We start from the raw sequence: 17065 nt of genomic DNA, 5'->3' as shown, positions 1-17065 counted from the left end.
ATCAAAGGCCTTCACAATATCCAAACTAACAGCCAATGCCTCTCCTCTCCATACAATCACCTGAGCCTAACGATGAGTTTGGTACGCCAAGAGATAACCAGCCAAGCGACCCTTTCGGAACCCGTACTGTTTGTCGCGTTTATCGCTTAGTAATGTCTGGCCGCCCAAGAATTGAAAGAGCTGATAATGAATTCCATTATCTTCGAGAAGAAGGAGGTTTTAGCAATCGGTTTTTAGTTGAAAGAATTTGAGCAGTCACCTTTTTTGGGGATCGGGTACACTAAGGCTGTCATCTAAGAAGCTGGGATAATGCCAAAAGGGTAGGAGAACCGAAATCGACGCGTTAAGACCGGAGCCAACTCTAAAGAACACTTTTTCAACACAATAGGAGAGTTTCCGTCAGGCCTACTCGACTTTTGGATATCAAGGGCACGCGGGGCTATTCACTTTGGGCGCTGATGTAACCTAATATCCGACATGATGTATTGTGGTATGGTCGGCGGTTTTTATCTCAAGGTCATCAAGGGTCGAGTTTGACGCAAAGAGCTTACATAGAAGATCGTCTTTGTATTTTGCGTCGTGGGCTAACGATCCATTTGCTACTTGTAGGGATGGTAGGATGGCTTTCAGAAATATCCTTCAATAGCTTAGGCCAGGGACCAGAATTCACGAGTTCCCAAAGGAAGGCACTCGAGTATCTCACCAATACTATTGACGTGCTGTTTACTTTGCCCGAGTGATCTCTCTCTTTAAGGATCTATAGGCAAGGTTGTACTCCATTTTATATTGACCTCCCTCACGCCTATGCGTGGATACATACATATGTATGTATCCACGCATAGGCGTGAGGGAGGTCAATATTTATCAACAACAACAATAGGTCAACAATATTTTTTCACTGAACCGTCAACAAGAAAATGTTAGATAACTAGACGTTCCACGCGGCCTCGACCACATAAATGATAAATTTTACGGAAACCGTACATTTTCTCGCAAAAATTCGCCTATGTCCTTTTACGTCATGGTCTACTCTACATTCGTGCCAAATAACTTAAAAATTCATCCAGCAGTTCGCGAGATAATGTTAATAAATGAAAATTTAAGTAATTTTCCCGGTTTTTCCACATTTTCCTAGGTTTCTTCGCTTTTATTAGTCTTAGAGTGATAATTTATAGTCTGTAGCCTTCCTCAATAAATGAGCCATCTAACAATGAAATAATTTTTCAAATCGGACCAGTAGTTCCTGAGATTAGCGCTTTCAAACAAACAATCTCTTCCACTTCATAATATTAGTATAGATTTATATTTTATACCAAGCACTTATAAGGTCGTATTACATAAATAATAAGTCGATCTTCTTAACACAAATTTACGGGCTTTTATATTAACAAACATGTAAAAGCAACAAAATATACAGGAATAAGCGTGTAAATGACCAGAGCATGGATCAGGGGAAAAAAATATACGTGGAATAACCATGCAACATTTCACTGCACTTGTTAAAACTTCATTTATGACACGAATAAACGTGCATTGATACAATAGTGTTAACGAGTCACATATTAGTCACTAGAATAATAATTTAATATGGTTTTTCTTAAATGTGTGGTAAACGGTTAATATTTGATTTTTAATAAATATATGAGCTGAAAGATATTTTTTTTACCTTTAATTTGATTAAGTATACATTATATTTGTCTATTTATTATGTAGTCAAAGTTATGTGGTTCCAAACGTTTTTTTGTCTTCCTGAAAAGTTGTCTTTTTTCGATTGCACATTTATTCGTTGGGGCCACCGATATCATTTATTTCTCTTATCTAAATATACCCATTTAGGTTGCTCCAGATATACGAAACCTAGGTCATAAATAATTAAAGTCATAAAATATATTATGACTAACATGAAGAAATGGACGACACTGAATATTGAAACAGCTAAATACTATTCTGGGCTTAGGTAAAGAAAAACTCTTGGCGTAGTTATTTATTTTCTCTGAGAAACTTTTTCGATAACCTTCTACGAGATTCGCGTATTTTAGAAGGATTAATATTAAAATGTGGTTTTATAGACCTTGTTTTCTCTATTAATATTGTAATTTTATCCGACTGCGTCGGGAGGGTTTGATTTTAAAGTCGTGTTTTGTTCTAAAGCCATTATCTATGCTAATATTATAATGCCTGTCTGTTACCTCTTCAAGCACAAACCGCTAAACCGATTTTGATGAAATTTGGTATGGAGATACTTTTGAGTCCCGGGACAGGACATAGGATACTTTTTATTTTGTAAAAATGTATGGTTCCCGCGCGATAAACGAATTTTGGCGCAACGGAGTTGCGGGCGTCATCTAACATTATAATAATTTATTTTTACTTTGTGTACGTAAATTTTTTAATCAAAGTCGTTAACAAAGTCAGTAAATTAATAAAAAAGAAAAAAAAGACTAAAATAAAATGATCTAGGTAATTTTATCTTCACAAATATAGAAATAAAGTTGTGTTATTGAAATAATTATGAAACGTAAATTTGTACGTTGTGGACGAAAATATTTAATGTCAGTTCCCATTGTGTTTTACAACGTTTCGTTATAATGACTAAATAAACCGAAAACAGAATATAAATATTACATACATTCACCTGTTAATGATATACTTGGGAACATTAAAGTAAATGGAAATAAATAATAATCGGTATATTGTATCCCTAAGTGGAATAAGTTTCTAATTTCAAACAATTAAAAACATTCAAAAGAAAAGTTACTTATTTAATTTATTTTTGTAACATGGAATTCCTACTAGTTTGTGCAATTAAAAACTGGCAATACAATAACATAATTTTAACGGTTCCGTGCCCAAAGGGTAAAAACGGGATCCTATTACTAAGATTTCGATGTCTGTCTTTCCGTCTTTCTGTCCGTCCGTTTATCCGTCTGTCTATCTCCAGGCTGTATTTCAAGAACCGCTATAGCTAGATTATTGAAATTTTCACAGATTGTGTGTATCTGTTGCCGCTATAACAGCAAATTCTCTCCCAAACAACAAACGTAATTTTTTGCTATTTTTTGCTTGATATCAATAATGGTTATAGGTAGGCACCTGAAATGTTGAAAAAATGCTCAGTTGTATTTATACTTTAATAATTAATGGTAAAATTTAAATTAAATAAATAATTAAGGGGGCTCCCATACAAAAAAAAAACACATTCTCTACCTATTTTTGCTCTATAATGGTACTCTTCGTGCGCGAGTCCAACTCACACTTGGCTGATTTTTAGCATTACCAATAAACTGCAGATCATTTACTTTGTCAAGCAATTGGTTCCATTTAAAAGTGAAATGTCTAGGTTAGTACGACATGAGTACGACTGATAAAAAAAGTTAACTAAAATCTTTCAATGAGACAACCATGTAATCTTTATTTGCCTCCGTGGTCTAGTGGTATAGAGCGCGGCTCTTGACTCGGAGGTCGTGGGTTCGATTCCCGCGTTGGAAACATGTTATTTCCAAGTTTGGTTAGGACAATGCAGGCTGATCACCTGATTGTCTGACAAGTAAGATGATCCATGCGTCGGATGGGCATGTAAAAAGTCGGTCCTACGCCTGATCTCTCGCCAGTCGTGTCGGTCGTTCGTCAAACTGGGTTATGAGAGTAAAGGAATAGAGAGTGCTCTTGTGTACTGCGCACACACTTGGGCACTATAGAATTACTCCTGCGTAACTGGCCTGGTTTCAATGAAACCGGCCACCGTCACCGAAACCGGTGTGGGAGCTATTATAATCTTGATTTATATTATGTACGTTAGGTGAGTTTATACTACCAAAGTCTACTTGTCGTGCTGTCATGTTCTATTTTCGTTGAAAATTGAATTAATATTTATTCTGTATTCTTTAATATATGTAGTATGATATGCATTTGTAGTTTTTAAACCAACTTTTATTACTAGAATAGCATATTTCATTATGATTTTCTATTTAAAAAAAAAAAACTAATAGACCGTATTATAAAAAGGCGGAAATACTTTTAAAGCGTGTTTCGAATAACAAGAAAGCTACAGACCAAGAAAATGTCATATTTATTATAATTTTTAAGCTTTTCAGATGACCTTTTACTCTGATTTATTATTATTAGCCTAACATTAGGATTCTGGTCAAAATTTTTAAAGTAAGAAATAAAAACCAGAAATAAAGAAACCATGTCAACTTTCCGGGTCAAAATATTACTATTCAAAGCAAAAACATGAATAAAATTGAATATTAACCCTCAAGATAAGACAGAAGTATTTTTTTTTAAAACGCCCCGCGCTCTCCTTAATATTGTGGTTCAAATTGCTGTCTGATTAATAGCTATCATAACTTTCTTCTTCCCACACAGAAATTGTAATATATTACACAAATGTACTGTATATGTAACAGAACTTATAATATAATAATATTATAACAATGAACTTTATTGTACATCCCTAAAATATTCTGTTAAGGTATTTTTTTTACGCCGTACTTTTTAATTGCCCGGTTGCCAGTAGCAGTTGCAAGAAACAGAAACATTTAAGAAATAGTTTATGTGTTAATTTATATTAGTATATGCATTAAAAGATAAAAGCACGAAAAATAAAATCCTAAGGAATCCTTAAATTTTGTGTCACTAAAATTAGCCTATACAATATACATGTTCTTTATCGTTGGTTGCTCGATATTAAGTGTTACATTAAAATCGATTTGTTATTTGCAGAGCTTTTGAATTGCAAACATGTATTTTTCTTTTTATTAATAATTATTATAATAATGATGTAGTAGAAGGCATTAGTAACTCTTTATATTAAAGTTTACTCACAGCGAAGACACGATGGTATTATAATAATAATTATTAATTATTATTATAATATTATTATCTTAAATTAAAAAAATATTCCCTATATCTCTTCTATGAACCATAAAAATATATTTTCCGAGCTTTTGCCCGCGGCTTCGCTCGCGTTAAGAAGTATTATTATATACTTACAAACTTTCATGCCCTATTTTAACCCCTTGGAGGTAGAATTGATCAAAATCCTTTCTTAGCGGATGCCTACGTCATAACATCTACCTGCGTGCCAAATTTCAGCCCGATCGGTCCAGTGGTTTGGGCTGTGCGTTTATAGATCACCATGTCAGTCAGTCACCTTTGAGTTTTAAATAGATAGATTTAAGATAACAATGAGAGAGTGTGGCTTTAATAAGTCAAGTGACAAGTTCTAAAATCTTGTTCCAGCAACCCTTTTCTTCAATTCTTTATCATTTATCCTCAACCTTTCAAGGACATAAGCCAAAGTCTAATTTACCTCAAAGTTCGCGTCAGTAACGTTTGTCAAAAGGAGTATTTACGTGTATAGATCTTTTCACCGTTTATGTATTATACATTAGAGGTACGAGGCTTTTATTATATACTAGCGATCCTCCCGGCTTCGCAGAGTAATCTCTAAAACGATTTGTATTTTTGCTGTATATTAATTGTTATTAATACATATGTACGGAATTTCTTTTGATTTAATATGTGGAGTGAATATTTAAAAAACATTATCAGAATCCGTCGATTACTTTTTAACAGCCTTCCAAAAAAAGGATGTTCTGTTTTCGGCTCTCAATATATTTTTAAATATTATGTAAGCATATTATAGCCAGCGGGAACCAACATTCTATTTTATGTAGTGAATACGTTTGCGTAGCAATATTTGAGAGTGATCTCGAGCTTGAGACGCGAAATGTCAAGACGCCGGTGAGCTGACATTTATTACTATTTGTCATGGGCGTGTCATCTCAACAATTAATAAAATTACTTCTTTATTATTATTATTATACATTATATATTTTTTAATTAATAAGCACGTGAATTCTCCAAAGATTTGAAATTAAAAATAATTTCCGCAGAAGTAATAATATTTAAGTGCCTTCGGATTTTTTTACCATCAAAAAGTTAGTTAAAATAAACTCCACCTTAGCTCTTAGTCTGACTCCTACTAAAGCTCTCACTTACCATCATAATCCATGTTTCAGTCACACACAACACACGAAAACACGTGTCATCCAACACCCGGTCTGACGTCCGCCACGTCGGATACACAAGCCACTACTAACCACATGCCACAACTTGGAGCGCACGCGTACTAAGTGTTTATACTTTACAATTTAATTACATTTCATTAATGGTTGAAGAGCTCTGAACGGAGGAATTGATTGAAAGTTGATGTAATAAGATACGTGTGTAAGATAAACGGTTTCTTCAATTTTCAAAAGATAGACTTTAGGTGATATCTTTTTGGTAAAAGATTGCCACGAGTTTCTTGCGACGGTTTCGCCGGGCTAGTTACTGAACCGGTGGTAGGCATTTTTGTAGATTTGACATTTAATGTTGAATTGATTATTATAATTTTGCTTTATATATTTTTTTTATGATATAAAGGGGCAAATGAGCAAACTGGTGGAAAGCAACTTCCGTCGCCCATAGACACTCGCAGCATCAGAAGAGCTGCAGGTGCGTTGCCGGCCTTTTAAAATGGAATAGGGTAATAAGGGAGGGTAGGGAAGGGAATAGGGGAGGGTAGGGGAGGAAATAGGGGAGGGTAGGGAAGGGAAAAGGGTAGGGGCTTGGGCCTCCGGTAAACTCACTCACTCGGCGAAACACAGCGCAAGCGCTGTTTCACGCCAGTTTTCTGTGGGCCGTGGTATTTCTCCGGTCGAGCCAGCCCATTCGTGCCAAAGCATGGCTCTTCCACGCCGCAAATATTGAATTTTATAAATATTGAATTTGAATTGATGCAAAACATCATTTTCTAGCAACCGTAAGCTAAGTATTTTGAGGATTAAAAGAAACGAAAATAAAAATAGGCAACTGCATAAGCGTTCAATTCAAATTCAAATATTTTATTTGCCAGAAGATGGTACAAAAAGATGTTATTTTATACTATATGGTGCCCGCAACTCCGTTGCGCCAAAAGTTTATAGCACGAGACGCATATTTGTCCGGGATGAAAAGTATAATAATATTATCTTTCCCGGGGCCCAAAGTATATTCGTACCAAGTTTTAGCAAAATCAGTTCAGCGGTTAAGGCGTGATGAGGTAACAGACAGACACACTTTCGAATTTATAATATTAGTATGGATTTATAACTATTTATCCAGATTAAAGTACTATTTACAAGATTCCCTTTTCCGCTATATCATGAGCAATCCTTTTTTCTTATTTATCTTTTCCCAAGAATACATTTGTCATAGCATCAACAAGGCCACTGCTCAAGACAATATTCCGAACAAAAGCCACCGACGCGGAGCCAATGTTGTGTCAGGAGGAAAAATTAACTAAGTAACAAACAAGTATAAAATATTGTATCTTAGTAGGAATATTATGTCTAGGGTTAATGACTGCCCTTGATATAGGTAATTTAGTCGCTTCATTGGTGTACAAAAATTTCAAACAATATTAATTATCACCATCATCCTCTTGCCATTCATTGGTGCAAGTTATAGGCCTCCCACAAACGCCAAACATCCCAATCTCGGGCAACAACCATCCATCCGCTGCTGCCTGCCACTTTCTCCAAATCTTCGGTCCGTCCAGCTGCAGGATGTCCTACGTAGTACGCTACGTCTGGCCTCTAATTTATTAATCTTCAAGTGTAAACAATTTTTGTAGGTATGTTAAAAAGCTTGAGTGTAACATTCAGCAATGGAGGGCAGAAGGATGATAATGAGGATGATACGAAAATTGTAGCCCTTTTTACTACCATTGCGACGTTGCATAATAATATTTATTTTTTATTTATCAGAAATATAATCATTTAATTACCTTAATATTATAAAATACTAGCTGTTGCCCGCGACTTCGTCCGCGTCAACATAGTACAAAGATGGATAGTCCGCTAGCAAAAATGAAAAAAGTAAAATATAACCTCCTCCTTTTTGGAAATCAGTTAAAAAGTAGCCTATGTTACACCTTACTACATCAGCTATCTACCAAAAAAAGTCCCGGCAAAATAGCTCCAGCCGTTTCAGAGATTAGCCGGAACAAACAGACAGACAGACATACAGACAAAAATTGTAAAAAATGTTGTTTTGGTGCATGTTACGTATATAGATTCATATGCATGTAGTAAAAAACGATTCCTTCAATATTACAAACAGACACACCAATTTTATTTATATGTATAGATGTATAGATAAGAACTATAGTGCTTACATCACTTGTAGACGTGCACAACATTTTAGATCAATTTTCATAGAAAATAATTTAGTAATATAGATCGTCGTTTCAGACGCTACAATGAACCAAACTATGAAAACCAAAAAACCTTACACATTCGTTGATGAGCTGCGACTAAAACTTTTCACCCCCTTTTTCCCGGGGGGTGAAATTAATCAAACAATTGAAATTCTCGCCCCGTCGCAATAGGGCACATAATCTACGGGCTCCGAACTTTAGTTTAATTAATTTAAGCGCAAAGAAGTTACCCTCTGTTTACTGTTTACCGGGCTAACAGTGAATTAGACGTTGTTGCACGCTACTTGCTACGGTAGTTAAACCGTTTTTCCATTCGATTCTTTTAAAAAAATAAACGTTAATTCCCTTGTTTGTCTGTCAATATTTTTTTTTGTTAAGTAAAAAAAAACATACGAATAGGTTTTACCTTTTTATTAAATCTTTCATTTCATAAGAATAATATAGGTACTCTGTTTCGATTCATTTTGATCTAAATATTAAACAAAACTATAAATTTATAACTATAATGCAATCACTTGATAACATCGCATATTTTATATTATGGAATTTTTCAATTTTCTATTGAAATCAAAAAGATTTTAAACAAATACATAATTATTATTTTAAACATAAGTAATAAAATAGCACATTAGCTTTTAAGATACTTCGAGCCCACTTTGATTCAAACAAAACTTAAAAGAAAAAAAAACAATTGAACTGAGAACAAAACACCAAATTCTATACCTTAGATTATTATATCGAAGATCATAAGGATGTTGCAAGTATCATGTAACTAAACTCAAGTTGAAATTGATCCGTTATAAACTGCACTAAACTAATAAAGTTCAACTTAAACCGTTAAGCGTTAATGAAATAACTTTTATCCTACTCCTTTAACAATTAGTGCGGTTTTTCACAAGTTTTCCAAGATGGCGACTGCGGAACCTCCTTCGAAGTGAAGACGTAAACATTTAAAATTTGTATAGTTTTGGAAAAAAATTAAGGCATAAGTGCATGAAACGGGTAACTTATAATTTGATAACTGACATTTTTTGGCATAAATGGAGGCTTTGGGACCAGGAAAATTATTTGAAATCAAAAAATGTGGATTCTATGTATAGCTAGATACCTATGAGGTAGATGACGAAGCAGATAAGTTATAAGGTTTGTTCAAATTATAAGGAAAATAATAAGTAATTGTTCTTATATTATAAAGTTTTCTATTCAATTCATCCATTCGGTCTTGAAATGTGCAATACCAGGTACCATCAGAATGCTTAGTCAAAATGCATTTGCCTGTTCTGATAGCGAAGTTACATGTCAAAAATATATGGGATTTGACATATCGCATTGCTAGGTATCATGGCGCTTCCGATGCTCTACGTCAAATCCCCGTACATGTAATGTAATTTCGGTATCGAAACTAACGAAATTATTTTGACTCACATCTATACTTCCAAAGTAATATGTCTGTCACTTCTTTACGTTTAAATTAAGTAAATAAGTAACCGATGATATTCAATGAAATTCGTCATTGAAATACTTTGAGTCTCGGATATGGACAAAATAAACTTTTCATCTCTGAAGAATAAACGGTTCCCGCTTGATAAAGTGCGGGATTATCCGGTACTACATAATCACACAATGCTTCTTACCCCAACATTGCGAGTACCATACATGCAAATCTACTTACGGTGTAACACGCTGCACGCACAAATGTATAGATGTGGTAGCATGTTGGAATGTCCAATATTCATGTGTTTAAACTCTTTTTTTGTGTATATAAAATCTAATATCTGTAATGTATATAACATCTATAATGTATCTATGTAATCTAAAATGTAATATCACATAGATGTAGACAAATGGAGAGATGGGTCATGGTATACAAAAATCTCAAAAAGTATTCAATAGATATCCATAGCACGGGACCAGACTGACGTGAAATCTTACGTACCAAATGTTTTAGGTGAAACGTTCATTGATATAATTATATTATTATTATTACGTGTGTGTACATCATTCCTTGCTCAAGGGCAATTAAATCCTGGACCTTTGGAAGGTGTGGTGAGGCAGAAACCAACACGTAGAGGCCCCGTAACACAGTTTTAATCTAAATGTTATGTGACACTAGCCGGCGGCTCTCCCTGACCGCACTATGAGAGGACGACCAAGGAAAGCCAGCGGCCAGTGGTAGGCTATTGCAGAAAATGGATAAGAGCAATGATACTAGGGGGACTGGGTAACTGGGACTATAGAAGGATTATGGCATAGAACGTCATTATTATCCTATTAAAAAGTTGGCAGTCATGCAGTTATTAGTAGGTAAGCTATGACTGACACTTGTCAGTCATGGCTTACCTCGTGGAGTCCTGTACCTTTAAATGGTCGTAAAGCATATTTTGTGTGCTAAACAAACCTTCTTTTTATTGAATTACACATACAGTCTTATTTATGATCTACAGGACATAACATTCGTAACTCAATACGTCATTTTTTAATGGAATGATACACAAAATATGCGTCCAAATAGTTCTCTACATAATTAGTGTCGCTCTATTTATATTATTTGACGTGTGGTGTTATGTGGTGGAGGCGCAATGGCCCTCGTTAGCGCGAGTGTCGTCACATCGTTACACCTATAATGCAGTCGCGTCAGCCTCGTCACAGAGTAGCCGCGCGTAGAGTGTTTAAATTTTTAATGCTATTCTACGAATAATAAAAACTATGGAAAAGTAACTCCGTCAAAAAACATGCTCCACAATAGTCGTCAAAAAAGTGTACACATTTAAATACATTTGCAATATTTGGGTGACCTTGAGCGGTACTAGGCTGACGTTACATGACAGATCAAAAGGAACCAAATTTAAAACGGTAATAGTATGGGAGTTACGGTTCCTTAGATTTTATTATTCGTAGGCTATAGTCGAATCGGTTAGACGAAACATAAATATTAATAAAAAACGGTTATACTCCTAGTTAAAGAGGTGTTAACGAAACAGCAAACAGACATACTAAATTTTTCCGCGTGTGAGTAAAAAGAGGGACTTAGTAAATAGTATTTCCTCTACATCGCGTCTGCGGTCAACACTCCTTCAACTTCAACTTATATTCAACTTATATAACATCAACTTATATTTTCGATCCGGTTACGTCTGTGACGCGAGTTTAACATTTACAACGCCCCTTCGCGCAATACATACTTCCATACTAATATTATTAATGCGAAAGTGTGTCTATCTGTCTGTCTGTTTTCCCGTCGGTCTGCCTATCTGTCTGTTACTTCTTCACGCCCAAACCGCTGCACCGATTTTGCTGAAATTTTGCATATCTATACTAATATTATAATTGGGAAGAGTTTGTTTGTTTGTTTGTTTGAACGCGCTAATCTCAGGAACTACTGGTCCGATTTGAAAAATTCTTTTACTGTTGGATAGCCCATTTATTGAAGGAAGGCTATAGGCTATATTTTATCACGCTAAGTATAATAGGAGCGAAGAAATAGAGGAAAATTTGGAAAAAACGGGGGAAAATTATCTGAAAGGGCTTATTTGAACGCGCTAATCTCAGGAATTACTGGTCCGATTTGAAAAATTCTTTCAGTGTTAGAAATCTCATTGATCGAAAAAGGTTATAAGCTATATTTTATTACGCTAAGACTATTAAGAGCGAAGAAATAGAGGAAAATGTGGAAAAACGGGGGAAATTATATGAAAGGGCCCATTTGAACGCGCTTATCTCAGGAACTGCTTATCCGATTTGAAAAATTCTTTCAATGTTAGATAGCCCATTCATGGAGGTAGGCTATATTTTATCACGCTAAGACTTATAGGAGCGGAGAAATAGATGAAAATGTGGAAAAAAACGGGGGAAATTATATGGACTTGCTTATTATATTATGAACTACTGGAGCAATTTTTATGTTATTTGGCAAACATGAAGAATAGACCACGTGAAGGGACATAGGCTATTTTTTGCTGCAAAATGTACGGTTGCGTGAAATTCCTAAATTACGCAAGCGAAGCCGCGCGGAACATCTATATATAATAAAATCGTAGGAAAGTCAATTCTGTATATTGAATATTTTTGTACAATAAATAATACTTTGGATGTTAACTACTATGGTAATGCGGACGAAGTCGCGGGCAACATCTAGTATTATATACTTTCAGTCCCGGGAAAGGACTTTTTATCCCGATAAAATGTACGGTTCCCGTGTGATAATTAAATTTAGGCGCAACAGAGTTGCGGGCATCATCTAGTAATTACTCAATCTCTAAATAAAAAAAATTAACAATTATTAAAGCACAAAAAAGTAAAAGACAATGATAATCGCCATCAGTACCTATCAGTATAGGTACTGACAAATCTCTATGTCACATCTGTCGCGCGTTAAGTGTTAAGACCAACAATAATAATTAAAGTGTGCTATTATTAAACTAGTACATATTATTATCGAACATAACATGAAGCAAATACATTCACACACATCAATTAATAACTGTAAGTACTCAAGTTCGCGCTGTTATCGGGCAGTTGTGACGTATCGGAACCGGGGCGACGTCACTCGGGGGTGGAAACTTGATTTACTAGTTACAGTTTGTTACATGTTCTATAATTAGAATGTCTTCGTGGATATCGTAGTATTTCTGATAGCAGTCACAGCCCTAGAACATTTTTTTTATTACTATCCAGCAAATTTTTTGTGAGTAGCTTCATTTTGATAAGACGAACAAAATTTTTATTTGCAAAAAATTTCGAAAGTGGTAGCTAACAGAGATAAAAAGGATTTCATACTTTGAATTGATTTTGAAATATGGACTGTTTTATTTGTAGGACAATGTCACTCGTATATTAAACCTACCAATATACAAAAAATTAGCTTGTTAGGGTTCCGTTTTAGGGTTCCGTAGTCAGTCAAGTTTTGTTGATTACAGGTTTTTATTTGTTCTAACAAAAATTTGTTCTAGGGCTCCCGTATTATGAAGAATATGCTGTCTGAAATATAGTGCCTTGGGAACAATAAACAGCATTAAATCATGCCCGCAATGCCGTTGCGCCAAAAATCGTTTATCGCGCGGGAACCGTACATTTAACCGCTCTATCTTAGTTTCTGAGATTGGCGTGATATATTTTTAAAAGGCCGACAACGCACCTGCAGCTCTTCTAATGTTGCGAGTGTCAATGAGCGATGGTAGTTGCTTTCCATCAGGAGACCCGTTTGCTCATTTGCTCCGTTATTTCATATAAAAAAGTACCGGTTTCAGTAGTAAATAACTTATAAACGTACTTTCACCGAAAAATTACGTAAAATTAAAATAGGGAAGGAGTGCAACGTAGCTGCTACAAACTGCTGTTGTCGTCTTCTACACAGTGTAACAAAACTAAGTAAAATTTAGTTTGTTATTATTTTTAGCAATATTCCGCGAAAACAACTTCCACCTTTAAGTAAATGAGTGAGTGTACGCATAGGCATGCGTACAGCACCTCCCTCCTCCCACACTGCCTCTTCACACGTCTTAACGAACGTTGTTCGTACTCGTAGAGTCCACTTCCTGAGGATGCTCCGGTGTTGGGGCGAAACGCGCGTCGAGGTTTTCAACCTGCATGGTGGTGAGGGGCCTTGCACGGATTTGCCAACATTATTGCTTGTGTGGTGGTGGTGTTTGCAAGTTCTTGCATGCGAGTGTACGCATAGGCAGTGTGGGAGGAGGGAGGTGCTGTTACACTCACTCATTTACTTAAAGGTGGAAGTTGTTTTTCGCGGAATATTGCTAAAAATAATAACAAACTAAATTTAAACTATGGATTTCCGCAAAGTAACGCCTGATTCCATTAACTATTTAAAACTAAGCGATAATACTTTAGGGCGGGGTTCCCATACTTATTTTGTGTATTGCCCTTTTTGAGAACAAAATATGTTTCAGCGCCCCCTTTGTTTCAATTTAAAATGCATCCAGATGACACAACGCCCCTATTTTTTTCTGGTATACCTATAGTTCATGGATGTTCCCTATTATTATGTCATTATGATACGTAGCGTCTCGTAGCACTTCGTAGCTCTACGAGCTCCGTAGCGGGCTACGGCGTAGCGGAGGTCTGACTTAATTAGGAGGCGAGATCAATACAATTACCGGTAATGGAGGTCACGGTCGTCATACTTCGCACAGAGTAGCTCTGTACAGACTACAGAGACAGTTATACTATTTTTTTATTTATTTTATTTAACTCTTTATTGTACATAAGAAACACACATAAACAATTGACATGGAAAGACGACATAAAGGAACTGCTTATTTCTAAAATAAATTATTATAATATTATTAATTGGAGTCTTAATGGCGAATTGCATCACGAAATTTCATGTAAATTAATGTCAAAATTTGTGTAAAATTCTGTGTCTTTGTTTTGATTATAGATTATACTAATTTCGTTGCAAAAACTTTAGGGTCAGTTTACATTGCAAATCGAAGCCAATAAATGAACCATTTAAAATTGGACTTTATCATTAAACTATACAATACATAATATTGAATCGATCTACTTGCCGCCCATGATGCTGGGCTGTTTGTTCTTATTTTAAATGTCTTATAAGAATAGTATCGCATCTTTTCGTTACGCAGTATAAAATAACCTACGACCTCTGTGGCTCAGTTGGTGAGCGAGTTGATAGCTCAAGCCGGGAGTCGCGGGTTCGAATCCCGCCGACGGAACACAAAGTTTTCAACGTTCCTGGGTATTGAATGTGTATTAACTACTTATTAAATATATGTATAATTTATAATAAAAATCTTAAATGTATTAAAGTATTAAATAGGTACGTTTCTGTTGTCTGGTACCCGTAACACAAGTCTTTCAGGTACTTAGCATGGGGCCAGACTGACGTGGTGTGAAACGTCCATAGAGTAAAAAAAAAAATATATATTAATATTTTCGTTACCTGTAACAAATCAAATTGTTAACTGCAGTCTAAACGGCCAATCGAAACACGACTTCATATAAAATATATAAATGTGTATAAAAATCTTTGCCCGTTGTTATTACTCAAAATTTTAATTAATTATTGTACATAATAAATCGCCAGTGTAGTAAGACCCTAAAGCCAAGTGCCAAGCGGTTGCGGCTATGTATGGTTATGTATGTGTGAGTAAATCGAGGGAAATGCAGTTACCGCGAGTGCAACATCTTTAGCGTCGCCCAGATATTATCTGTCGTACTTAGCAGCGTACAGACTAATGTGACACAGAGACTACATATTTTTAAATGAAAACTTTAGTCATTTTATGCGGTAAAAAAGCTTAAACTTGCGCCAGGCCACGTGACTTGCATAGAGGAGAAACTCCCGGAGTGTAATTAGTAATCCGTTGTTTTTATTTTCACAAAATAATATTAATGATAGAAATCATTTTCTATACTTCTATTAAAAAGGAGTAAGTATAGAAATCATGAATATTACAACAATTGTAATTGGTATTGGTTGGCATTCCATTTTTCAGAGAATTACTGACATTTTAAGTGGTTACACGATGTTATATCACCTTTGTCATCAGGTGATGTGTGTGCTCGTTTGCCTGAGATATTACTGCATTATCTATTGCAGACCAAAGTTTTTAGAATATCGTTTGTTGAGTCCAGTTGACTATTTCGCCGGTTCCACCCACGGCCCTGTGGCGCAACGGATAACGCGTCTGACTACGGATCAGAAGATTCCAGGTTCGAATCCTGGCAGGGTCGGGAAGCTTTTTAAATTTTTCATAATATCTTTTGTATATTGCTAAAATATTATTTATAGTGATTTTAAATTAACATTTTATTTTTATTTTACGTTAACGTTTATCTAACGTCACGTCGATTTTAGAAACACGATTGGCCACAATGTTATTTCGTTCTATACAAATAAAATATATTATTTATTTAGAAATCTGTACATCTTACTAAAACTCGAGAACAGCTAAACCGAAGAGGCTAATTTTAGTCTTGAAATGTTCGATGAAGTACAGGCCGTGTGATTCACCTAGTGAAAAATATTTTTTAGCCTATTCTAGACTAAAATGAAAAGCACAGAAATCTTATCACAATCGGTCCAGCTATTTTGCAGGAAATTCGCAACAAATACTGTGACAAGAGATTTTCATATAGATAATATAATTAAATTATCATTATTAACAACGAATAATAAAAACTAAGGAAACGTAACTCCCATACTATTACCGTTTTAAATTTAATTTCTTTTGAACTGTCATGAAGTAACGTCAGCCTGATACCGCTCATGGCTCAAGGCCACATAAATATTGCAAATGTATTGAAAATGTGTACCTAAGGTACACTTTTTGACAAATATTGTGGAACATATTTTTTGACGGAGTTACTTATTAGTTTTTATTATTCGTATATTATTAAACTTAATTTTATTTTGACACCAAACTCTCGCAAACACTACTCTGCACACATTCTCTATAATCATTACTCTGTATTCATGCTGGCCTATTATAGTTCACACTTGGTCTGAATGTGGTGGTAATTAAGATGTTCTCATACCTTAATTAGTGGCTTCCGAAGTACAGATACGGCGAATGAAGTTAGATTTAGGCTTAGAAATGACCTGGGATTTCTATGTATGTTATTCGGCAGTCTAGTCTTTTACTAAAATTAGAAGATGAAATATGAAAAGAATTTTGTTCAAGCTTAGACATTTGGTTTCTAAAGTAAGGTGGAGTTCACTCTTTTTAAGTTTTAACGAAGCGACACGACTATTTATTATTTAAATACTATGGTCACTACTTAGTGACCCTTGTCAATTTATATTGACTGAAGAGGAGACAAAATGCGACACAGCGA

At 35.1% G+C, this 17065-nt stretch overlaps 1 non-coding gene across 1 annotated transcript; it reads left to right on the top strand.

Moving 5' to 3' along the window:
* Positions 1–15888: 15888 nt before the first annotated feature.
* Trnar-acg lies at positions 15889–15961 on the top strand. Its single transcript has one exon. It is a non-coding gene; the product is annotated as a tRNA-Arg (tRNA).
* Positions 15962–17065: the final 1104 nt, after the last annotated feature.

The sequence above is a fragment of the Aricia agestis genome, chromosome 16 (assembly GCF_905147365.1).
Source record: "Aricia agestis chromosome 16, ilAriAges1.1, whole genome shotgun sequence".
Lineage (NCBI taxonomy): Eukaryota > Metazoa > Arthropoda > Insecta > Lepidoptera > Lycaenidae > Aricia > Aricia agestis.
Note: the sequence above shows the minus strand (reverse complement) of the source record. Positions and strands in the feature narration are given on the sequence as shown.